The following is a 27,263-nucleotide window of genomic DNA, read 5'->3' as shown; positions in this document are numbered from 1 at the left end:
GAGGTTAAATGTTCTTCTGGTCTTCTGTCTCATCAAAAATGAAATGCTTTGAAAACAAAAAGCATTTCAGGCAGTGCTCACTTTTAGTGAACATGGATCTTTTTGTTTTGCTCAAAGGCATGGCACATTTAATTAGCTGTAGCTATTCTGATGATTCTCACACCCCGCGGTGTTTCGACCTGCTTTTTTCTGGCTCAAACCTGAGCACATGGCTACACATACTGAGAACGCAGACACATGAAAAACATACACAGCATGCTCTCTCTCTCTCTCTCTCTCTCTCTCTCTCTCACACACACACACACACACACACACACACACACACACACACACACACACACACACACACACACACAGGCAGACATATAGGTATAGTATGTGTGGTAACAACAGCGCAACAGAGGGCAATCTGGGTGTCTTATTAGATTGTCCTGCCACCATATGGTCTCTGCTAAGGTGTGCTCAAGTGTGCATCTGCTCAACCTGTTTAGATTTTTTTAGTTGACTCCCAGTCCACTGCGTGACATCAGCTCCTAATGATGCGATTTCATCTGTGGGTTCAGGGGTCATAAATCGTGTGTGCACTGGCCTTTTCCACTAAGTCGGCAGCAGTTGTAGGATGCCAGGGCTAAAAAGTGAGCAGACTGGCTTACACCCTAACAAAAGTCACCTGTACAAACTTACGTGCAGGCAACTTAAACTCTCTACTCACTTTACTGCCTATCACAAGATTGTGAGTCAAGTGTGAGGTTTTCCCTGCACACATATTTGCCTTTTATTCATCATCATTTAACAGTTACGACACTATGAGTGGTCTTGTCATTCAGTGTTGCCCTGATTACTCAGCAGGTTGGAGCCAATACTGACACACTCTCCATGCTGAAGGATGTGTGGAATCAACCTTTAATTTTCATATCAGATCTGAGAGACACTGCTGTGATATTGGACTGCACTCCTTATATGAACCATGGTTCTTCAGGAATAATGAAGAGCTCGCTCTGCCATATTCAGAGTGTTGACTTACAAGTCATTAAGTCTGGTACCTGCACTGCTGAAGGTACACAGAGCTGCACAGATTGTGTCTGTGCACACAGGAATAAGCCTGTGTTTACATGTTATGAGCGTACTGACGAGAAGCATTTAGCTTGGCAATTGTTTAACCTCGGGTGTAATTAACCATGAAGGGCAGAGATTATTACACTAACAGCAATGTTGCAAGTTTGGAAGAAAAAAACTGGGAGATGAAATTTTTTTAATCAAAGTTGACCTGTTTTATTGAAAAGAAAGCACACGCGAAATCATTTTGAGTGACACAATGACAAGTGACTGAACAGCCCTGAATTAGTCTCAGCCTTTAGGGATCTGTGGCCTTATTACTGGTGTGGATTGAAATGACTCATTAATTATCTCACACATGCTTCCCAAATACAAAAAAACACAAACTGGCCACTGCCATCAGCTTTATGTAGTGGCAGTATGGTATTTTCCCATTTGTGTTTTTCTTTTCCCATTCAGGGTACTTATGGGGCAGTATTTAGTAGGTCACTGGGATAAAACACACCGATAGACAAACTTCTCCTTGGCGCAAACAGGAGACTCTGTCATCGCATTTCTCATTACCAGGCCCTAGACGGGATATGAAGGGAGTTCATTTCTGGTGTAATTTCCCTTCTAAAGGCTAATGACTTTCCAGATAACAAGATGGTGCGGCAATCCCCAGTGCCGGTCATTGGGAAGTGAAATCACGTCTTCTTGTCAGCGCCAACCGTGCGGCTGCAGATTGTGATGATAACTAGGCGACTCGTGTGAAGGAAAACATTTCCCTGGAGACATCTCACCTGAGAGGCAACAGCCCATTTTTTCACCCTGTACAACTCAGTGTGTATGGGCGTGTGTTTTTCAGTGTGTGAGTGTGCTGTTACGTCCCTGTGGTATCAGAAGCAAGGAAATTAATTCAATTCTCCGGCTCGTTAAGATAGGTGAAAGCTGGACAGGGAATAAAAAAGCAAGATAGCCGACACTTCCTTGATATTCCACCGCAAATACGTAGGGTGCAGGACGAAGTGTGATGAAAACCAACTGATGAGGCGCGGGGGATTGAAATAGATAAGTGTAAAGCTGCATAATATAACCACAATATGAGTGAAGAATAGATTTGGGCATCAGGGGAAGAGATAATGGACATGGAGGACCGTAAAGAAGTGAGTGTGATGGATGGAAGAGGGGGAAAAAGGCAGACGGGAGGGAGGTAAGAGGGACACTCTGTCTCACTCTGTCACTAATGATGGAGGAAGGTCAAAGCTATTCCACAGTTGAGAGATTCTAATGATGCAAATTAGGCCTGACGCTCAGTCAAATGCCACAAGAGGGGCCCAGAAATCATGATGTTGCTGAATAACACACAGTGAAACTGTCTGAGGGTTGAAATTTAGCATTTTAAACATCCTAATTTATTTATTTATTTTAATCACAAGGCAGCAGTGGCAATTTAAAAGGCCACATCATCCCAAAGAACAAAACAGAGCCTGACTGACTGAGCCTGGTACAAATATATAACTGTCTGTGTGGCAAGTAAACAGCAAAGAAAAGGAACAAGTTGGAAGCAGAAAGAAGGGGGAGGGGAGCAGTGTAACAGCTTTTCCTCCAGCAGTCTTTGAAGAGCAGCACGGTGCTGGATTCGCATGGGGAGAATTTATGATGAATATGTACATAGCTTTGACCTGAATGCATAAACTGATCCCAAATGCACCTTCAGTTTCATTCAAGCTCTCTAAATTTCTTATTCTTTTTTAAGGAAAATGGTCATATTGCAAAATACAGGCAAAGAGGAAGACCGTGACATCATATAAATGTGTTGTTCCACATCAAGAAGGATGCTCATGCACAGCTGAAACGTGCAGAGTAGGTATGAGGATAAGCACGGCATATGTGTACATGGCAGGAATGTAGACAGCAGCGTAATTGCACTGCTTCATGGATAATGGTGACCCTGTTAGCCTGAAAGCTTATTGGCTGTCTATTTCTCTGATTCTGCCGGAACAACCAATAAGAGCCGCCGCCACCGTTTCAGATGTGGGGATGAAGGAAGAGAAAGAAGGGGGGGAGAGAGAAGGACGGTGAAATAGAGGTGAAGGTTAGGGGAAAAAACCACGGGTATGGATGGTGTGGGGAGGGGAGAGAAATGGAGAGTGACAAGGTTGGAGATGAGGGATAAAAGAAAGCAGGAAATGTGGAGGAGAGAGCCGAATCCTCTGTACTGAGGAAACAAAGGCGACAATCCCTAAGCAGTGATAAAGCCGCTCGGCTTGCGGTTGTACAACACCAACAGAGCATATGTGTATCTGTGTGTGTGTCTGTGTGTTGAACAGCTTTGTGTATGTGTAAAATGATGGTGCTTCACAGAACATTAGGTGATCATCACACTTTCCGGATCCTCTTCTCACCAGAGATCCCAGAGGAGGATATTTACTCCAAACACAGACACACATGTCCGTATACACACATATGTCTTTGAAGGCTTTGCAAACGCTTCAGAGACGGAAACAGATTATTGTGAGGAAGAAGAGAAGGAAGACGAGAAAGACCACAAGGGAGGAAGTTTCTGGAAAGGTCATAACCGCTGTTGAACAAATAAGAGCTGCGGGAGAAGTGAGGAAAAGGTGAAATGATGAAAACACACACACGTGCACACGCGCGATAAGAAACGGAGGATAAAGGAAGACGAGCCAGACGGGGGGGGGAGCGAGCTCTGGCCACTAAATAGGATGTCAGGTTTGCAGATAGGTCAGGGTTGGTTTGCTGATTGACACCCGACTATCTTGACAGCACTGTGACAGTTTCTATTTGCCAGTCCGTGTCTGCTCACACACACCTCAACAGCAAAAAACTATATTTTCATGTAATCGGAATCAAAATCATTTGGCCAGCTTCTCATAATGACATTGTTTGTTTCGCATACCATGATTTTAACATTAATATTCAAATTGGTAACATGTGAAGTTTGTATGCCGGGGATGCTTCCACTGATATTAAACCACAAGGTGACTTTGTAAGTCTGTATTTGCATTAAGGTTAAGATCTCCCATCTTAAGACTTAAATATTTTTACAACCTGGTTGTTAAAAAACCCTGCCTCTTGTCTCTATACCTAACTTCTTTTCTTCCTTTTAAATAATCTGGCTAATTTGTCTCTCATAAGTGAGAGAAATGTACGCAAAATCCCCACATTGCAGGAAAATTCCTTTAAAACACGGGTGATAACCGATCTTGACATTTATCCTCTGGTACATCCTTTTCTCTAGAAGACTTGGCCACCGCAGGAGGAATGTCAGTACCCCGCACTAAAAACTGATAAGAGAAACCCTTAACAGCTGATTAGTCAGATGATTTCTCTCCCAAAAAGCAGCTATCAAGTCAATGATGACAGACCCGCCTCCCTGAGAGAACAGTAGAGCTGTCAGGGTCCTTGAGCTCCTAAAAGAAGCTGTGGGACTCTGGCACCGAAGACACACAGAGATGATTGGAGTTCTCCCTAGGGAGCATCCAGTTAAAATTCAAGGACTCTCTCTTTATCCCTCATTTTTTTCCCTCTAATGCTCATCTCGCTCGCTCTCTCCCTCTTAGCGAGGTCATGGCTGAAAAGTTTCAATGATGCCCCAGGAGGCAGAGAATAATCATCCAAGTGTGCATCTGCGTCTATGTGTGTGTACTCAGCTGCATGATCGACCTTATGTGCGCACAACGCCAAGGGTCTGCATTTATGGCAGTGATGGCGTCATGTATGGATGTGTAGGAGGCAGATTGCTTGATGGCCTCTGTCACAGGGTTATCAAATCCATTGCCGGCAGCGGTCAGTGTAGCATTTGGACCTCGAAAAGGCCATCTGAATCAAAGTGAGGAGCATTTCATCCTCTCTCCTGTTATTTCCTTTTCATGAAGTATCATGAAAGTGAAACCGAGAGCTTGCGGGACTCATTTTAGGCCATTCGATAACTGTCATCTTAAACAGCAAACATTAAATTGGTGTCAAGCAGTGAGACGGCATGCGCTCTGTAATGAGATCAATGGATGCCTCTGAAAGGGAGGAAGCTGTTGACATAAGCTGTCAGCTACATGTTTTGCCATCAAAGCTGTTCAACAGAAATCTGCAAAAAAAAAAGAAAAGAAGAAGAAGCAAACAGCATTCATAATAATGTTTTCACACTTACTTAAGGGTAATGTTCAAACCTATCAATACACAAACATCATGTAAAAACAGACAAAAAAACACATCCAAACAACACAGCTGACTATATCCAGAGACAATCCTATCCTCTCTGCTTACCATGCAGTCCTTCCCAAGGACGCAGAAGACATAGAAGAATTGTCTCTATCTTCATGTAGAGCGAGTGAACTGGTGGGAGGAATAAGAGCGAGCAAGTGGGGAAGGAGAAGAAAGAGTGAGCGCTGCAGGAAAGGCGCTGACAGCTCGCCGTTCGAAAATAGCCTGAATAGCACTGCTTCAAAATAATTCCCTTTTTCTCCCTGATCCTAATTTCAACCACAGTGGCTGAATTATTCATTCTAGACCAATGACATGCAGCGAAGGGGACAAAGACTCATTGCTCTATTTTGATTCACATAATAAATTCATGACTAGATGTTTAAAAGAAAAAAGAAAAAGGCGAGGGTGGAAGGAGGAGTGGAGACAGTGGTGGTGGTGGTGGGGGGGGGCTGGGGGCGGCGGCTCGGGATATGCGGTGAGCGCGAAAAAGTGTGAAACAAAGATGAAACGGGAAGGGGCAGAGACAGGGGGAGAACAAGGCTCTCAAATGGGGAAAGGGTGCACAGGTTTGGGAGATAAATATTTCAAAAGGAGCTTTTGTGTAAAAACCCACACGAAAACATGAAGCCATAGCACACGCCACATCAACCAAGAATCAGCTGAGAGGGAGGCTGACACCTGGCGAGGAAAACTGAAAGGAGAGAGAATCAAATGCTAACTGAACACCACACTATGGGGATTAAAAAGCCCAGTCATGGTACATTCAAAGGGTGTTGTAGGTAAACTTAGCCATCACACCAAACTATTCACTGCACAGATTCTTGTCCTCTCAAATTAGAGACTCACCACCGCCGAAGGACTGACCGAGAATCGTGAGTGAGTGGATGAAGGAGAAACTCAGACAGGCTACTGCTTGGTCATGACTGAACAAGAGACCCACACCTTGGTCACATGACTGATATTTAGCTGACTACCTAAGGCCACATGTAAGTCCACACAGGAAGAACCAGGCTCTGTTTGACATTCCATCCTCTGGTTGCCTAGGTAACCCTAGTTACTAGCAGGTTGCATGTAAATCAACAGTATCCTTTGCTCTCATTGGTAGTTGCTGCAATCGCTTGCCTGGAAAAAAGTTGATCTGGGGTCCTGTGCACTTTGCGTCACCAGCAGCTATTTCGTTCGCACTTGCTTGCTTGAACTCGCCAAACGTCATTCACGCTCTGTGGTCTCTGGTCAACATACTGCTGCTAATTACTTCGGTTGTGGAGCAGCTTAATATTGTTTATGCTAACTACTTGTAGTTGGTGAATGGTTCCAAAGAACTATATTAAATGAGTGTGATTACATGAACAACATCCCCAAGTGAACTCATGTTTGTGATGGTCCAGCTGTTTTTCCCTGTAGTCTCTCTGTGTTATCTGGCAGGTTCCTGGTAGGTGGGGTTAATTAGTAGAACTGAGAGCGCCCGGCCAGCTTCCCTGGAGCATATAAGAGCCGGGTGTCTCAGCTTTCATCTTTCTCTTCATTCACCCAGCACCACTGTATTTGTTTGTTTGGCTTTAGCCTGTTTACCCTACACAACAACACACGCTTCATGTTTGATCACTCATCCAGCTGCTGACACACTTTTAACACTGACTAACACATTAAATATTGTTACGTTTTTTTTGTTTGTTTGGGGTTTTTTTTGCTTTGTTTGGTTAATAAACTGTTAAAAATTTGGTTCAAGTTGTGTCTCTCCCATTATTATTAGTCATGGCTGAGTCAGATCATAATGCTTATCAATATTAAAGGACTGGATGTTAGCTGAATAAGACAGCCTGTATTTTCTGAGGATAACACAGTGTAAGAGTGTTGCATTACAGGTTGTTTATAGCCACAATGTGTTACAAAGATTAAAGATTGGATTTGTTTTGTTTTTTTTACCATGAAGAAAAACTGTTGATATTTTTGTCAGTGTCCCAGAAAGAAACAAAAGCCTAGGATGTTGTTTTGATGCTGCGAGAAACTGGAGAAAAGCAGGAAAAACATTCAGCCTCTTAGCCCAGACGAACAAAAGAATCATTTTTTAATGTTCATGAATTCAAGTTTTTTTTCATCTTTTTTGTATCAGTGAGTACAAAGTTTTGAATTTAATATGAATGATATTAATTTCAGGAACATGTATTTTGTCCTGAGAAAAGCAAGGAGGCATCACCATGGCAACAAAACCTTAAAAGATGTGGTAACTGTCGCATTTTACCGCAAACCAATATCTTTTTCTAAACCAAGCAGTTTTTAATGGCTAAAAATAACCAAGAGAATTATTTACTTCAAAATGAGTTGAAAATCTGTGAGGTGACTCGAACTTGGCTCTCTGGTGTGAAATGATCCACTCCACCACCGACCCCTCCAACATCCAGATGTGAAATCTTTTGCCTTTTAAAAGTGGATGCGGACATGAATCTGTACATATGGGGTGGGCGGCTGTCATGTTCAGAGACCTGAACATAACTCCAAAACTTTCATTTTTTTTCAGCTATTCAGAAGTGAACTTGGTGGTGTTTTTATTGTCTTGCTGCATAAACCAAGTGTGCTTAAGCTTCAGGACACAAACCTGGACATGCTCCAGGATTTTCAGGTAGAGAGCAGAATTCATGTTTTCATCAGTTACAGCAAGTCGCTCTAAAGCAGCAAAGCAGCCCCAGAGCATCACATTACCACCACCATGTTTGACTGTTGGTGTGATGTTCTTTTTATGAAATGCTGTGTTTTACACCAGATGTAATCAGACTCAAACTTTAAAAAAATGTTCAGTTTTTGTTTCGTCAGTCCACAGAAAATTTTCCCAAAGTCTTGGGGATCATCAAGATATTTTTTGGCAAATGTGATATAAGCCTTTGTGGTCTTTTTGCTCAGCAGTGGGTATCGCCAAAAACTCTCCCGTGGATGCCATTTTTGCCCAGTCTCTTTCTTATTGTTGAATCATGAACTTTGACCTTAACTGAGGCAAATGAGGCCTGCAGTTCTTTGGATGTTGTTTTGAGTTCTTTTGTGACCTCCTGGATGAGTTGACAGTGCGCTCTTGGAGTCATTTTCACTCCTGGAAAGTTCACCACTGTTCCAAGTTTCTTCCTTTTGTGTATAAAGGCTCTGACTGTGGTTCCCTGGAATTCCTGGAGGCTTTTTTTCAAGACCAATGGATATTTCTTTTTTACATAATGAGAGGTAGGTTTTGTTAGCTTTTTCCCCCAAAATAAATTAAGTTATCATTTTAAAACAGTGTTTGTATTCATTCTTTGACTAATATTAAATTTGTTTAATCATGTGAAACATTTAAGTGTCAGAAATATGGGGTGGGGCGATGGGGGTGGGAAGGGGATAGATATCTCACAGCACTGTAAGTGTAGGTCAGTGTTAAAGTTATGTCCTGGCATCTTTAGTCATGATGAAGTCTTGATGAGGACAAATAGTAACAATAAGAGAAAACTGAGTACATGATAAAGAGGATTTTGGATGATTTTGCTATCCTGAACTGAAAACACTGCATAGTGTAACTTTTAACTTTTTTTTCTGAAGAGAGCACCTAGAAAAACTTTTGTCAATTTGGTAATTTACGAAAAAAAGATGATCTACAGAAGAAGAGCCAAATTGCCACAGGCTTGTGTCCTTTTTAAACAAACCTCAATTTAACAAGCAGTTGTTACAAAGTGAGTCAGGGGACACGTGGCGCTACAGAATCTGTCACGCAAGAGCTGATGAGGAGCTGCTCTTTATAAATGGGAATGTAAATGTGCACATTAATAATTCAGGCTGTCTTTGTTTTACCTTTTCAGGGAGACAGAGCGATCTCTGTGGTTGCAGCCTCTATTGTCTGTACTTTGCTTTCAAATAATAAAACAAAAATGCCCCAACTGCCTTGCTAAAAGGCAACACGCAATGGAGTGAATGATTTGAGGCAGTTTTGCTGTATAAACGAGAGGAGATGCCAACCAAATCACTTTGAAGAGGCAGCTAACCTTCAGGTCTACACGAACTTTAACAGATATTGAATACATTTGCACAGTGACTCAACTGTTGGCCCTTTCATTATACGTGACATGCATAAAAGACAACAACGACACGCATGTGCTGGCATGCCCAAGTGACTTTCACATGCCTCCAGTTCTGCAGGAAGGGTGACGACGAACATGCGACCCTGGACGAATGTGTGGGTCTCTGTGTATATATGTGTGTACGCCAATGGTGAACTGTCCTGAGGCATTTGCAAGCCTGTTTGTGTAGCAGTGAGGCAGAAGTAATGTCTGAATCTGTGTTCCCTCAGAGCGAAATGTATGTGCGCATGTGTGTGTGCAGAATAGGGGGTCAGCGCTGAAGGACAGCAGAGAAAATCCGTCCATCTACACTGAACAAGACTAATTACTCCCAAAGGAGTGAGAAAAAATAATTCAAGCCAGATACAGTTTACAGAAAACTGGATTTTTCTTCACTCTGTGCCTGAGGAAACACTCATGATACCACAGCTATGAAGTACTTTTTTCATGAAGCGATTAGAAAAACAAAACAAAAAAAAAGAGGATTTGTTGTGAAAACATTTCTTCTGATTCTGGTGTTTCTCATCAGTACTCAAGCATGGCCCAAGCTAGAAAAGTTGTACAACACTGTGCAAAAGTCTTGAGCCACCTCTCATTTCTTTATACATAGACTTTATTATACAGACTAACTCAAGTGATGAGCTAGTTTTGTGTTTACACAAAATTTAGGTAACTACCATTTCAACATTTTATCTTTAGCAGTTTGTTACTAGCAGCTTGTCACAAAACACATCATTTGTTCCCATGTATTTAGCTGAATCTATTAACAGATCAGACAACAAACTGATTCCCAAAGAGCTGTTGCACAAAACCTTGGCATATCGCGTCTTGGTGTGCATTGTGTCCTTAAGTTGACAAGTTGAAGACAAAAGAATAAATGGGTAGATAGACTAAAAAACTATCTACACCAGATGAACAGCATCTGAAAGTTATGTTCTTCAGAAATTGGCACAGGACCTGAGAGAGACATCGTATCCTTTAGCTGATTCATCTACTGTTCACTGAAATCTCATCAGAAGAAGAACCACAGTGAAATATTAGAAGCTGCACAAGAAACTGAAAATAAGTGGCAACTCCAGGTCTTATCGAGTAATGAACCCAAACTGGAAATGTATGGTTCAAATCGTTGTCATAGTTTTGTAGTTTATAAATCATGATTATATAAAGTTCTTACCCTTTTCAACAAGCCCACTCTGCCCCAGTTTGTACATGAAGATGAAGAAGGAGGACCCAAGTGCAGACATGAGCAGGCAGGCAGAAACAGTTTTAGTGGGTTATTAAAGTGCAAATTGAAGCTTACAGGTGGAAAACTGGGACAACAAGGAAGCAGACAACAAGAGTGAAACAACAAGAGCAAGCAGCCTTCCATGATGTGACAGAAAAACAAAGGCTAGATGGCAGGTATAAAACCACACAACACCTGGTGGGTGGATGTGGTGTGATCGACTGCAGGGGTGAAAAGAAAAACAAGGCAGATGCTTGAGCTATGATGTATAGTGTCGTACTTTGTCTGTTTCATCTGTACAATGTTTAGATTTCATAAGACCCATCATTTCAATCATCAAGTGAAAGCTAGTTCTCCCAGTGAAAGAAAAAATATTGTGTTCTGGTAATTGCAAGTTTTAGTTTGTCAGTTTTAGTTCTGCTTATTGATTGCTTAGTAAGTTAGCTTGACTTTAATCTAAAACACAGTCACACAAATGTAAATTGCCCTTAAAGGCGTTTCAACTTCTCCAAAACATTTTATTTTCCTCTCCAGCCGTTTCTCTCTCTGCCTTTTGTGGAGGAAATCACATTTTAATGTCTGTGGGGAGCAGTGAGCAGTGTTCACAAAATGATACTTGAATCATTAAAATCCAATTTGCAGGACTGGGGCACAGCACTCCATCACAGCTATCAGCCGAGCCGTCCTCTCAACGCCGCACCGTTTGTGTTGTGCCTGCACAAACTGAGGGATCAGAGAGGGAATCAATAGCAATACGGCATTCCTTAACAGAGTTCTTATGGATCAGAGAGACGTTCATCTACTGAGAATCACAGATGAAAGAGAGAAAGAGAGTGACAGAGAGAGAAAGAGGAAAATGAAGCGTACGAGTGAGACTCACTGACCTTATGTGTGTAAAGAGCGTGCACTGCAGACACACACACACCTACACACGCAAGCCCGTTCAGCTTTCTTAGTGAGGACCTTCATTGACATAATGGTTTCCCTAGCCCCTAACCCCTAACCCTAACCATTAAAAATGAATGCCTAACCCTTCCCCTAAACCCAACCATAACCTAATTGTAACCCTGACACTAAAACCACATTTTGAGCCTCAAAAAGGCCTTCAAAATTGTGAGGACCAGTGAGTGTGTCCTCACAAGTGACTGTTGGTTCTCACAAGTATAGTAGAATGCAGATTTTGGTCCTCACAAAGATAGCTAGACAGGAACACACACACACACACACACACACATACACACAGAAACATTTGAAGAGTGTTCATGGCTCGAAATCATGCTGTTAGAATTAATGAATAACGTCCCCCCTGCCAAAAGGTTGGGCCTACAGATGGCATTACATGGCAATGCACACACACACACACACACACACACACACACACACACACACACACACACACACACACACACACACACACACACACACACACACACACACACACACACACTGTGGAAGTGGAAGCCAATCACTTGCATCAGCAGTTTTGAGAATATTGTACATCAGTATGTTTAAATGTCAAACTAGGTCACTTCAGGGCATCACATGAATTCAAAAATTAATTATCACACAACTGCGTAATAACACTTTCACCTCCTTTATCTCGCACACATAGACGGAGTACAGAGAAGCAGAGAAGCAGAGAGTAGAACGTGGAGCCACAATATCCTGTGTGTTATCCTTAGTTCAGCTGCATTATTAAAAGATAAGATTATACAATTTAACCTGCATTCAACATTCAATTAACAAAAGGCAGGGATGGCTACGCTCTCACAAACACACACATATGCACGCATGAACGTTATCTCCTTGACCTGCATTAGCATCTGCGGTGAGCAAAGCCGCACACTTCATGACCTGCATCAACTTTTAATGAAGTCTGAGAAACACGATTCCTTTATTCATGCAGGTGAAGTAATGGGAGGACTGCTACAAACACACACACACACACGCACGCACGCACGCACGCACACACACACGCACACGCACACACACACACACACACACACACACACACACACACTGAGTTGTTGGAACCAGTTCCTTTTACAGCAACAGGTGGTGAGACTTAAAACAAGCTCAGCTTTTGTGTCAGCCTTTCTGATTCAGCTGAACACCCTAACTTAAAGGCCACACAGAGCTTTCAGAGCTTTTTACTGACATACTAATTTATTTGAGAACCAATGGTCTTCATGGTCTCTTTATGTGTTGGCTTCTCTACATTGCTCAAAAAAGTATATGTATGTTTTTTCTTTTAAGTTTGTCTTAGTTTTGTTCAAATGTTTTTATATAGCGCCAATTAACAGCAACAGTCGCCTCAAGGTACTCTATGTTGTAAGGTAAAGACACTACAATAATGCAGAAAAAACCCCATCGATAAGATGACCTGCTATGAGCAAGAACTTGGCGACAGTGGGGAGGAAAAACTCCCTTTTAACAGGAAGAAACCTCTGCCAGATCAGGATCAGAGAGGGGCAGCCACAGAGAGGGGCAGCCATCCGTCTTTCTCCTGAATCCAAGCTGTTTTTTGTTTGGTTGCTTTTCTCCAAACCACTCAGTAATGATTGCCAGTGTAAAATTCATGTGAAACATAAGCCACAGTGCTGATTTCTCATGAGAGATTAATGTTTTTCACTTCATCAAATAAACACTTTAATTTTAGATTTGGTACATTTGGTACACAAATCTGTGTAAACAGATATCTGCAGGCGGGGGAAAAGATTTCTCTTTTGGATACCAGAAGCTATCTGGTTTTCTCTTGAGGTCTGAGTAGTATTGATGAGTTAATGTGGGATGCTGGCTCATTATTTACAAAGGTGCAGGTCTTACCACTTGTTTTCTTTTAATGTGGCAACTCCTTTCATGGATGTTCTTAAACTGCTAGCTCTGTGCTGCTACTAACCCCGTCTGTACAGCTCTAATTGGCCAATTGGACAGTGGAAACAGCCGTTGATTGAGCACAACAGCAGGCTGATTTGAATAACAAAGACATTGTTGCTTAGTGATGAGTACCCAGACGTCTGGTTTTTGAGAGATGATAAAACTCTGGAGAAAATTTAGAATCAAAAGTCATGCAATGGTGTAAACAGGTGGAGGTGTGGAGATTGCCGTGAACTACTGGTTTGATGACATAAGTCTGGATGTGCTGGTGCAAAACAGTCTCTTCTCATTTTTATGTTCATTTTTATGTATTTCAAATGCCGGTTGAATACAAATAAAATGAAATTTGCAGATATTATAGAGAATCACAGTAAGCGTCAACACAGCGCTGCCTGTTCAAGGTCATTAACTGCTAGCTTTAATGTGACAACTCTAAGAGCCAAACTGTGTATTTTTCATAGTCAACACAAAGTCTCTGTATTTCCATGACTTCCTTTTTCTCTGTTTTGAATGAGAACTGTGATAGTAATAGCTGTTGGCAGAGTGTGACATTAAATGCAGTTATGCGATGCTGCCACAAAAGGCTGTTTGTCTTCAACAGTTATTTTTCTGCTCTGTGTGGATGAGCAAGAAACCTTATTAGGAGTGTTCAGAGTGAGGTGTCAAGGAAGACAAAAGCGCCACACACATGCAACAATGAAAGGTTTCTTTTAAAAGACAAGACAAGCACTTAATGTCGGCAAAATGAGACTCTTTCGTGGCTCTATCAAGCTGGTGTTAAACTCTTTAACATGAAAATGGGATGGACACACCTTTAAGGACTTTGTATCTCTCAGCAGGGGAGAGTTTTGTAATTAGAAAGGAGAGATTTAGTTACTTAATCATGGCTAAATTGAATTTGAGCGTTTAATTGTAAAGACATTGAGAATAACTCAAGGGATGGTTGTGTCAGACTGAATAATGAAGCAAAGCCAAATGCTAATTCATTATGAGAGCTAGGCAAGAGATAGCAGGTGACCTTAAAACTTTTCCTATCGGACCCAAGCAGCAGGGAGACAAAAGAGACAGAAACCATGTGCATAGTGAATGAACAGCAGAACCTGGAGCGCTCAGGGGTCACGTCTGAGAAAACGCAGCCGAGAAAGTAAATTAAAGAAGGAGAAATGGAAAGTGAAAGGGCAGCGTGAAGAAAACAGGGCAAAAGTGTGAGGAAGAATAATTCATCACGAAGGAAAAAGTGAAGGAAAGAGAAACAGCAAGTGAAAGAAGGAGGAGGCTGAGGCCGCAGAAGTGTTGTACTTTTCACCTGCATGTTATTTGGCCTGCAGCAGCCGCCTGCTTGTTCATTATTGACTGGAATCATGCCCTTTACTTTACGCTGTACATGGGAGGCTTCACCAGCGGCCAGCACCTTAAAGGCCTAATAACCTCACAGAACACACGCTGAATAATACTGGAAGTAAGACCATTAACTTCAGTTTCTGAGCGACCTCTAATGCAACATGAGCCTCCGTACTGCAATTCAAGACTTTAATAAGGACTGGTGTTTTATTGTGTGTGTGTGTTTGTGTGTGTAGCTGAGCATGGATGTGCGTGTGTGTGGGCAGACGTGGGCGGTGTGGATGTGACTGTCTGCCCTTGTCCGTGCAATCACCTCATTCGCGATCGAGCAATCTAATAAAAACAATCCGCCATGCTGGACCTCATTCTTAACCTCAAGGTTGACTATTGTCCTCTCTCTCTCTCTCTCTCTCTCTCTCTCTCTCTCACACACACACACACACACACACACACACAAACATGTATACACACAAAAGCGCGTGCAGACACTTGTGCACACACTGACATCAAAAGCTCTTTCAGCACGCCCACATACCCCCGGTCATCGTCTCAATCAAATCCTTTCATTGCACAAGAATCTTTCCTCTTTTCACGCGTCTCCTCCGGTGGACACATAATGCTCAAATTTTGCTCCCTGAAGCTTGATCCTTTCACATATATCTTATTCCTCCATGATTGGTATTGGTGAGAATACAACAGTGCTCACAAAATTGAGGGCTGATCTGCAAGAAGCTGAAAAAAATTCTGAAACAAAGAAAACTGTTGATTTTTACCAACCTGCACATCAAGATGTAAAAACAACTTTGGGGTATGAGCGCCTCATATAGTTAACACAATAAGTGCACTATCCTACAGATGATAACACATTCTTTTGGTAAATATTTGGTACTAAGGGGTAGAGTTGTCAATAATACATAAATAAATAATGTCATGGCTAGACGGTCCTCACTGATCGTCTTGCCAATTTGTTGTGGTGTTTGTGTGTACTGTGTCGTGTTCTCCTCTCCATCCTGGGCATGTGTTTTTCTGCTGGAACATGTACTTCCGGAAGCTGTGGCACGGAACGGCAGTTGACCGGAGGGGAGTGTCCTAAGCTAGAATCATCGCACCTGTGCAGAATTACCTTGCCAGCGCAGACCTATTTAACGGGGCGGTTGAGTCACAACCAACGCTGGAACGTTGAACTAAACCGGGTAGCGTAGTCATGATTAGCATACCCGGTTTGTGAAGGAGAGGACGTTTTCGTTATTGAGCGTGTGTTTTTTCTCATCTGCCTCCAGGGTTCAAGGATTGGAGGAGGAGCCGGCACCAGGAGTTGTTGTGGATTATTACTGCACTGTCACCGTGAGGAGAGGTCGCTGTATCACTGCACTGCCCTTTTTGGATTATAGACTCGAACTGTTAACTCACCTTTTCACTGTAAATAAATCCACTGTCATTCTGCAAGGAGTCTCGCACCTGAGTCCTTTAATCCAATTCACCATGACAGAACGTTCCAGCCAAGTGGACTCAGCGGACTCGGCACCTTGGCGGCGCGAGCTGTCGCTCCAGGCGGCGCTACTAGAACGCCATGAGAACATGTTACAACATTTCTCCAAGGAGCAATCAGCGCTAATCCAGGTTGTGACAGAGCTAAAAGGTATGTTGCTATCTCCACCTGGAGCTGCTGGGGGGCCTTTACCAGTGCCACCTCCGATCAACGTCGCTGCTGCTTGCCCACTGCCCCCCTCCCCTCCTCTGCCACGGCGTGAACATTTGTTGCCAGTCCCAGAAAAATTTTCCGGAGATTTGGACAAGAGTAGGGGATTTTTAATGCAGTGTGCCCTCACGTTTAGGCAGCAGCCTCAGGCTTACGCCACTGATTGTTCTAAAATCACCCTGATGGTGGAGCTGTTGACAGGTCGAGCCTTGCAGTGGGCACAAGCGGTCCTAAACTCCCAGCCTCAGATTTCCTACACTGATTTTTTGAGCAAATTTCGAAGTGTTTTTGATAAAGGAACTAACCCTGACAGTGCGGCACATAGGATGTTTGTTTTGAAACAGGGCCGGAGGAGTGTCGCTGACTTTTCGGTGGATTTCTGGATTCTTGCTGAGGAGACTGGTTGAGAGGAGACGGCGCTCCGGGGAGCTTTCTTGAACAGTCTGAACGAGGGACTGAAGCGTGAGTTGGCTTCCAAAGAATTGCCTAAAACCTTGAGTGCATTGATTAATTTATGTATTAAGTTGGACGATCACCTTCGGGAGTTCAGCAAGCGGACACCGGGAGGCGCTGGGTGGCGGACTGGATTACCGGCCCTGGAGTGGAAGGGGACGGACCCGCGGTCAGCGGAAGAGGAGGAGCAGCCGATGCAGTTAGGCGGAGCACGGTTGAGCTCCACAGATTGGAGGAAGAGACGCCAGACGGGTGAGTGTTTTGCATGTGGAAAGAAGGGACATTTTGCTGACGCATGCCCCTCTCGGGGAAACGACCAGGCCCGTCAGTAGCTGTGGGAGTACTGACGGGTGCGACCATGAACATTGCTCCCCATCTGAGTTGTTCTGCTAAGTTGGTTTTTCAATCTCACACTCACCAGTGCCGTGCATTAGTGGACTCTGGAGCTGAACAGAATTTTTTGGATGAATCGCTCGCTAGGCAGTTGGGCTTCCCCGCGGTTCCTCTCCGGGAGCCTCTTCAGGTTTCAGCTCTTAACGGCAGCCCGTTAGCGGCAATAACCCATCGCACTGTTGATCTGACTTTAGTTCTTTCTGGTAACCATGTTGAGAGAGTTTCCCTGTTTCTGTTTAAAGCCCCCGGCACCCCATTGGTCTTGGGGTTCCCATGGCTCAAACAGCACAATCCGCAGATCGACTGGGCTCAGGGACGCGTGACAGGCTGGAGCGAGTGGTGCCATGAACATTGTTTACGTGCAGCGGTGCCCAGTTTAGTGCCCCTAAATCCGGCGGCTCAGGTGAAGGCACCCGATCTCTCAGCCGTCCCTCCAGAGTACCACGACCTGGCTCAAGTATTCAGCAAAGACCTAGCAGTGTCTCTCCCGCCTCATCGCCCTTATGATTGCAGGATAGATCTGCACCCTGGCGCCCCATTACCCACCAGCCGGCTTTACAGCATCTCAAAGCCTGAACGTGAGACGATGGAGCGCTACATTACAGACTCTCTCGCTGCCGGCTTGATTCGCCCATCTACATCCCCTCTGGGGGCTGGATTCTTCTTTGTACAGAAGAAGGACAGGTCTCTCCGCCCCTGTATTGATTTTCGGGGCCTGAACAAGATCACCGTCAAGAACAGATATCCCCTCCCTCTTCTTGTCTCAGCGTTTGAACTACTCCAAGGGGCGACTATCTTCGCCAAACTCGATCTCCGTAATGCATACCACCTGGTTCGTGTTCGTGAGGGGGATGAATGGAAGACGGCGTTTAACACCCATTTGGGGCACTTCGAATATCTGGTCATGCCATTCGGACTCACCAACGCCCCTGCTGTCTTCCAAGCAATGGTTAATGATGTGCTGCGTGACTTTATTAATCATTTTGTGTTTGTCTATTTAGACGACATTCTCATCTTCTCTAAGACTCGAGCCGAACATGTGAAACAGGTGCGACTGGTGCTGCAGCGTCTGCTGGAAAATCGACTTTTCGTCAAGGGTGAGAAATGCCAGTTTCATGTTCAGTCTGTGCCGTTTTTGGGGTTTATTGTGGAGGAGGGGCGGCTACGAGCCGATCCTGCTAAGGTGAAGGCAGTGGTGGAGTGGCCCGAACCCAAGACGCGTCGAGAACTGCAAAGGTTTATTGGGTTCGCCAACTTTTACAGGAGGTTCATCAGGAACTTTAGCCAGGTGGTTTCTCCCCTCACACAACTCACTTCTCCCAAACTGCCCTTTCTATGGTCTAGTTCCACGCAGCAGGCATTTGCTCGTTTGAAACAACTGTTTTCCTCTGCTCCCATTTTGATCCAGGCTGACCTCACCCGACCATTTGTGGTGGAAGTGGACGCATCGGATTCGGGGGTGGGGGCCGTTCTCTCCCAGCGGGTGGGTGGCAAGCTGCATCCATGTGCCTACTTCTCTCGACGGCTGACCCAAGCGGAACAGAATTACGACGTGGACGATCGGGAGCTCCTCGCCATCAAGCTGGCCCTGGAGGAATGGAGGCACTGGTTGGAGGGAAGTGAACACCCCGTTGTGGTTTGGACGGACCATAAGAACTTGGCGTATATCCAGGCAGCTAAGCGTCTTAACGCACGTCAAGCCAGGTGGGCCCTGTTCTTTACACGTTTCAATATCACTATAACCTACAGACCAGGATCACGCAACACAAAACCCGATGCTCTCTCACGCCAATTTGCACCACACACGGATGACGGAGAGAAGCAGAGACCCATTCTGCCCGCCACTTGCATCGTGGGAGCTACGTTGCGGCCTGCCCTACCTGCGCTCGCAATAAGACCCCCAGTGCCCCCCAGGCCGGTCTCTTGCACCCTCTGCCAGTCCCCAAGCGCCCCTGGTCGCATGTTGCTTTGGATTTTGTCACTGGTCTACCGTCGTCATCAGGTAACACGACCATACTAACTGTTGTAGATCGTTTTTCCAAGGCGGCGCACTTTGTGGCGTTGCCCAAACTCCCGACTGCCTTAGAGACGGCTCGGCTCCTTACCGAGCATGTTTTTCGGTTACATGGGATTCCACAAGACATTGTTTCTGATCGGGGCCCCCAGTTTACTTCCCGGGTCTGGAGGGCGTTTTGTTCAGGACTAGGGGCCCGTGTGAGTTTGTCTTCAGGTTTTCATCCTCAGACGAACGGTCAGGCGGAGAGGGCGAATCAGGAGTTGGAAACCATGTTACGCTGTGTGGTTTCCTCGAACCAATCCACCTGGAGTGACCAGTTGGCTTGGATTGAGTACGCCCACAATTCCAGCACATCGGCAGCCACTGGCGTGTCTCCGTTTGAAGCGTCGCTGGGGTACCAGCCACCATTACTTGCCATCACTGAAGGTGAGCTGGCCGTTCCCTCTGTTCAGCATCATATGAGACGCTGCAGGTGGGCGTGGCGCGCCACCAAGGCGGCTCTGTTGAGGACGACGGCGCAGAATAAGAGGTTGGCCGATCGTCGCCGCACTCCGACCCCTGCCTATCGTGTTGGACAGCAGGTGTGGCTCTCTTCCAGGTATATTCCCTTACGAACTGAATCCAAAAAGTTGGCCCCGCGTTTTATTGGGCCCTTTTCGATCCAAGCTGTGTTGAATCCGGTGTCTGTTCGTTTGGCCCTTCCTCGCAACATGAGGATTCATAATGTGTTTCATGTTTCCCAGGTGAAACCGGTCCGGACCAGCCCTTTGTGCCCGCCTTCCAGGCCCCCGCCGCCCGCCCGGGTTGTTGCCGGCGCTCCTGCTTATGCCATCACGCGGATTATGGATGCCAGGCGTCGCGGTAGGGGCTTCCAGTTTTTGGTGGATTGGGAGGGGTATGGTCCGGAAGAGCGTGCTTGGGTGCCGCGGTCTGCGATTCTGGATGATGCTATGGTGAAGGAATTCCGCCGCCGGCACCCTGACAAATTTGGTCGGTCGCCGGGGGGCTCCCGTTAATGGGGGGGTACTGTCATGGCTAGACGGTCCTCACTGATCGTCTTGCCAATTTGTTGTGGTGTTTGTGTGTACTGTGTCGTGTTCTCCTCTCCATCCTGGGCATGTGTTTTTCTGCTGGAACATGTACTTCCGGAAGCTGTGGCACGGAACGGCAGTTGACCGGAGGGGAGTGTCCTAAGCTAGAATCATCGCACCTGTGCAGAATTACCTTGCCAGCGCAGACCTATTTAACGGGGCGGTTGAGTCACAACCAACGCTGGAACGTTGAACTAAACCGGGTAGCGTAGTCATGATTAGCATACCCGGTTTGTGAAGGAGAGGACGTTTTCGTTATTGAGCGTGTGTTTTCTCTCATCTGCCTCCAGGGTTCAAGGATTGGAGGAGGAGCCGGCACCAGGAGTTGTTGTGGATTATTACTGCACTGTCACCGTGAGGAGAGGTCGCTGTATCACTGCACTGCCCTTTTTGGATTATAGACTCGAACTGTTAACTCACCTTTTCACTGTAAATAAATCCACTGTCATTCTGCAAGGAGTCTCGCACCTGAGTCCTTTAATCCAATTCACCATGACAAATAAAAATCGATACTCAGATATTAATCAATGCTAAAATTAATACCGGAGTCACTCATTTACAACAAACAGTGTAAACAACTTCACACAAACAAGTAGACACAAAGCTCTTCCCCTCAATAACAGGTGAAATACTGGACATTCATAACACTGAAACACTATCAGAGGTCTGTAAAGGTCCCGTTTCAACAGCATGGAAGTGCACATGTCAATATTAGCCATCTAACTATTAGCAGTTAACCAATAGCCACACTAGCCACCTGTTATCCTTAACGTGGTAGCTAGTTGACTTTAGTTAAATAAAAGATAAATAATTACTGTAGGCTGAACAGATCACGGGTGGAATATTGAGCCGTGACAGAGCAGATTACGGACATGTGGAGAATGGGCACAGTCAGAAGTTTCTCACTGTGCAGACCAGCAAGAAAACCATAGATGAATGTGTGGAGAACTAATCCAAGCAAATAAAGAGAGAAATCTGGAGCACAGCAGCCGAATCAGACAACTTCAGTCTTGAAGAGCTGAGGAGAAAAGCTGTAGACTGAGGTGGAGCAGTGAGAACAGTGGGTGAGATAGACACTGCAGGGAAGATGTGAACAAGATGATAAACTTTTCTACTTTTGCAATAATTTTTCAAAATGTGTTTCGTATTTTTTTAAAGCCAGTTGTGAGGTCAGTTTTAAAATACAGGCAGCGTCTGGTTCAATTTTTCAAAATAAGACTTGCTTGCAATTACTTCTGTTCTTGCAGGATGGGGTCAAAATTTTCAAAAACTGTATCAAGCATTGAGTATTTTCCTGGATATTGGTATTGAGTTTGAAAGTCTAGTACCTTGACCACCCTGGAGGGAAAACAACTGTACAGATTCTTCAGTGTCAGAGAAACACAGTCATTCACTTACAGTCACACTTTCTAGCCATCTGACAAATTCATCTTTTTAGCTCCAGTTTTGGTCTCTACCATCTCCAGGAAATCTTTAGCCCAGTGCTAAAGGTCACGTTAGAGCTTGTTCATTGACAGGCAAAAAGAAAAAAAAAAAAGAAAAAAAAAGAGCTTGTTCATTGAAAGGAAAGTGTGCTGCTGATGTAAATGAGCTGAATGAGAAATTGGGGCCGGGTAGAGGAACCTGGTACTTTTTAGGGTATAAATCAAATTGCATCAGTACTACGACTAAAAATTCATACAAAATCAGCCAGTGTCAAATTGCGATAACAGAGGGAGTCAAAGAAGAAGAAAGCAAGTGAGACGATGTGTTGAAGAACAAAAAAACATATGAGGCCGTGGCGAGTTGAAAATCGACTCAGATGTGGTTACACTTTTACTTTGCAATGTTTGTAACGCAAAATGCTATTTGCTATTCAACGGACTGCATCTAAGCACACACACTCCCACAAATGCATCCGGGGTAGCTTGGAGTTCGATAAGATAGTTGAACATGAGACAAGGACACTTGAAGATGCAGATACAGGGATGGAACCACTGACATTCCAACTGGCTGGCAGACAACATACTCTACTTCCTGAGATAGTACGTAACCTAACATGTAACCGTAACCAATAATCATCTACTCCTATAGTAGTTTGCAAAGCATGTGACAGTGATGTTAACACACAGACACTGTCGACCAAGGCAGCTGGTGTAGAGTGTAAAATGTTAAAGATAAGCAAATCTTTCAATAGTGGAATGTTGACTTATTTTGTTTGACAACATTTCAAAATTGTAATAAAGGAGGAGCAGACAACAGCTAACCGAATCGACAAAAGGTACTTTTGGATGGCGGTACTTAAGTCCAGGTTCCGGTATTGGTTTAAATGTCAAAGGTACCCAGCCCACACATAATAATGCTGAGTTGTGTTAAGGTTCAAAATTGAGGAAGGAGAGTACAAACCACCCATGGTCCAGAAGGTCTTGGTCAAACAATGATTTTAATGACTACACACGTGTGGGAAGAACACTCTGTACGCCGACAGCAAGTGATCTCCAACTTAATCAAAGCATGAACAGATATTTTATAGCATCAGGGTTTGATTTACTGACGCCCCTTCATGCGTCACAGATACATTTTATACATAGATCAGATCAACACCACAATGGCTTTTAACCCAGAAGATCATCTTCTATTTTCATGGCTGGTACTTTCCGTTCTTGTCTTAAAGTGAATTGTTCCTCTTTCACCGAGACATGACTAATCTCTCCTCTAAATAAATCTAACTCATGTGTGTGTGTGTGTGTGTGTGTGTTGACCCCACATGCTCTTTCTCAATTCACCTGTTGCACTTCTGACCTTTCACCAGACCAGAGGCTCACTGAGACTATATGTATGTCTTCTACTAAATAAATGTTTTAACCAAGAACCTCTACTTAAAAGCTTAATATAAAATGATCTGATATATAAGTGTTTTGTAAGCATGTACTGCAATTCCTTCTATGGCTCCAAGTCACTTGCACAATAGATTGTCCGGACATCGCGCCGAACAAAGCTTCCGACCCCCAATTAATTGACCGAGCTCCAACTCTTTAATAAGCACAGATATGCATTGTGTATAAAATAGTCATAACTGCACCTGAAATACAAGGTCAACATAATAACTGTATGCATAACATCTTAAGGCCTTCTTAAAGCTATCTGTTACATTGTTAAAGCCTCGTCTTAGCCTGCTGCTCAAAATAACTTTCACTTCTGCAAAACTCTCCAAGCCTGTTTCCTGTCCTGTTACTTTTAGCCTTTCTGAAAGACACACACTGTTCAACCCCTGAATGCAATATAAACTCCAGATTATATTATTAATGCAATGGTAATGATGACAATTATTTAACAATAGCAGTAAAATAATTTCCCTGCTCCACAGTTGTAAGGCTTAAAATAGGCATTCATGTTCATTAAACATTGTGATCTCAGCTCTATCAGGTCTATGTTAGGTTTAGTTAAAAAGTCTCACATGTGTGGAGGAGTAACTTCTATTTTCTGAGAGTACAGGGTGTTTCAAAAAGAAGCAACCAATTTAAAAAGGCAATATATTTAAAAGTAATGAGCATAGAAGCTTGTGGTAAATTTTTAAATACAATATTAGTTTTTACATGTAAACCTTACAATGTTCTCAAGTGCTCAGTGTTTCCCCTTCCAGACAGACATATGTCCACACAACAGTCAAACTCGCAAAAGCACGTCTGCTCGGAAAAGTATGGTAATTGGCATAGATGTGGGCGAATAAGTCTTTTTCTTTAATGTGGATTTATCACAGACATTTCAGATAAGCTCGCTTCTACCACTAAATAAAGGTGTTTGGAAAGTCAGTTGTCTTCTTTACAAGCTCTGTGCCCACCTACTATAACATGGAATAATGGGAAAAAAAGTTAAAATAAAATACAACTTGTACAAAAAACGATTTTCTTTTGTAAAGATTTTGTTTCCAGCAATGATCTCATCCTCTTCATTCTTTTTCATCACCTTCTTCCCCACGGGTGGCTGAAAACTATCACGTTGCCAGCATGTCCACTCACTGGAAAAACACATCTGCAATAAGCACCTGTCAACACAGAGGCCAAACAGTTCCACCCACATTCTCCCACTTTCCTGTCACACTCTCGGCCCTTTCTGTCCTAAATATCCCTCTGACGAGCCTTTCACTACATCACTTTAATCTCCTCCTGTTTAATTTTATGTCGCGCTTGCCTTCTTCATCCTTCTATTCGTGACATTCTCTTTCTCTTATCTAACTTCTCATTGATTCAACAGTGTCTCATTTCCAGTCTTGGTCTTTTCACACACTACGCAGACTTGGCAGCAGAGAGGACAGCGATATTATGCTTCAGGTAGTTGGCAAGCGTCTGCACTTAAAGGGTCATACTGATGGTGGGAAGGTGGGAATAAGTGCATGTCTTTGTATACGTGTGTGAAGGCTGGCTCATTACCAGTGGCGATTATAGAAAGAGGGTAAAGCAACAGGAATAGAGGTAGCTGAAGAGTCCGTGAGTGCAGAAAAAACTCTCAGACACAAACAGCAAGTTTGCCTGTATGCTGGGAGCTATCTGCCTGCCAGCAGTGTCTGAGTGAGTTCTTTTTCCTGTTTAGTTTTCAGGAAGACAAGACCGAGCAGCGATAAAGTTAGAAACCCAAACAAGTTAATGAGGAGCAGGAAGTAATGAGCTGATTCCATGATTAGAGGCATAATTCATCTGTACACTGAACACCCCACTCCTCCCAGATTGAGCTTCATATTTATGTATCTGTTCCAGATCTATCTGAGTGGTATTAACATGAAGTGGCTTGTGTGCTCATGCTTCACTGCTGCTCCTTTGCTCATGGTTCAGGCAACCATTAAAAAATGGCCATGAAATGACCACCTATCCTTCACTTTCATTGTTGAGGAGACAGACAGAAAAACCAGCCAGCCATGATGTCCAGAGGGGAAGATTCAGGTAAAGGTAATTGCTTAGCAAGGGAATGAAACAGGAGATAGGATCAGGAGGAAAGGGAGAGAGGTGACAGTCTATAATTGGAAATGGAGAAAGGAGGAAGATGGTGGAAAAGGAATGAGACTGAGAACGAGGCGGGGGGTGTTAGATTCAAAGAAAAAGGGGGGGGGGGGGCTGATAGCTAAAGCACCTAAGACATACTTGCCATATGCCCCCTGCCACAACACACACACACACACACACACACACATTGCCATATGCCCCCTGCCACAACATGACATAACACATGACCACGCATGACACGTTACCACACATGGCATCCTGCAGTGTAGCATGGGTAAAGTAGAGCTATTCATGTCTCAGACCAGAGTGAACAAACAAGTCCTCACTTCAGCTGTTTTTCAGCCAGGTTATCATTTCAGATAAAAAAAACAGACTGCAGACTGTGAGCAGAGCGCATAACTCATGTAGGTAATGTAATGAGCGATGTTATAACTAGAAGAGTCGGGCGATGTGAAACATGACAGCATTCCATCAGTGAAGGTTTATTAACATTCATCACTTGGTCAGCTTGTGAAGCCTTTTTAAATACCTCTAGCTGAGTGCACAATTCAGATAGGCGATAGTAAGAAAGCATGATCACACACACACACACACACACACACACACACACACACACACACACACACACACACACACACATAACCTCTCTTGTTCACTCTCTTTTCTTTCCTGCAAGTATCTAAGGGCAAGTAGGGAGCCTTGTCAGGATGGGTAGTCGTCAACCCTTAAGCCCAGCAAACGTGTACTGTTGCATTTCAAGTGTGTCTGCGCTCTATTTGAAAAAATCACAGTGGCTGTTGAGGACAAGATGTAAATGCCCATGTGTGTGTGCGCGTGTGTTCTGCACAAGTTAACATACCCAGGGCTGAAGCGTGGTCCCTGATCCCTCCTCATCTGTCCAGCTGTGTGCGTATGTGAATCTGTTTTCCTGTTCTCGTTGGCCGCAAGTTTCTGACGCCGCTCCGCACGTGCGAGCCCTCCGAGCCTCAGGTCTCCCTCAGTCTGTCTCACTCTCAGACCTTGGCATCAGCAGCTGTACCAAACGTACCACTCATCCCCCTCTTCTCTCTCTCCTTCTCCCTCCCTCCCTCCCGCAGGCACGCTCGTGTGTACGCGCCTCCGTTCACTCCTTGTTGATTAACGTCCCAAAATAAGAAGGGGGGCTCACGCTGAGACTTTCCTCTCTTTCAGCCGGTCCTCATCAGCTGGTCAGGGTAGCCTTCATCTCCCTCCGGTATGGCTGTGGGATTATGAGGAAAAGAGAGGGAGGAATGGGGAAAGGAGCGCGCTGTTGCTGTTGCCTCTGCCTCCTTCAGTATGAACGCCTCTCTCTCGTTTAGCATGCTTTTCATCTCTCTCTCTCTCTCACCTCTCTCTCGCTGCTCTCTCGCTCTTTATCTCTCCCCAACCCCCTCCCTCCCTCACTTTTCTCAGTCACTCTCTATCTGCTACTGCTCAGGCTGTTAGGATTCACAATTCAGTGTGCTGCCGAGCGTATGGCTGAGGGAGCCTCTAAACAACAGGGCTGGATAAAGAATAAAAAGAATGACAGCAAAGATTAGAAGACAGAAAAACAGCAGATGTATTTGTAAGAATAGATAAGAGGATTAGTAGTGCTCCTACTACTACTGCTAGTACTGCAGTCATTTAGAAAACAGTAATATTAAAGGTAATTCTAAGACTTTTCTAATAATCCAGCAAACATGGGTTGTACATGTAAATCACAGTTAACCGAGCTCAATTTGCCAGTATTTTAATTTACTCCTTTACACGATTTGTAGTCGTTTCCTACATCATCTAGGTTGCTCTCTTTTTATCACTGATTGCACTGAATGATAACAGCCTTGCGAGGGTGC

The 27,263-nt window shown here is 44.2% G+C and overlaps 1 protein-coding gene across 1 annotated transcript in view; it reads right to left on the bottom strand.

The window, feature by feature from the left end:
• Positions 1–26,471, bottom strand: part of lingo3b (leucine rich repeat and Ig domain containing 3b) — a 52,011-nt gene extending 25,540 nt beyond the window's left edge. Inside the window, exon 1 of the mRNA XM_085253837.1 lies at positions 26,267–26,471. The gene's annotated coding sequence lies outside the window, so the exon portion shown is untranslated. The remainder of the gene's footprint in view (positions 1–26,266) is intronic.
• Positions 26,472–27,263: the final 792 nt, after the last annotated feature.

The sequence above is a fragment of the Mchenga conophoros genome, linkage group LG18 (genome assembly GCF_057382185.1).
Source record: "Mchenga conophoros isolate Kocher_MC1m ecotype Shallow Benthic linkage group LG18, M_conophoros_male_GT1.1, whole genome shotgun sequence".
In the NCBI taxonomy this organism is placed as follows: Eukaryota; Metazoa; Chordata; class Actinopteri; order Cichliformes; family Cichlidae; genus Mchenga; species Mchenga conophoros.
Note: the sequence above shows the minus strand (reverse complement) of the source record. Positions and strands in the feature narration are given on the sequence as shown.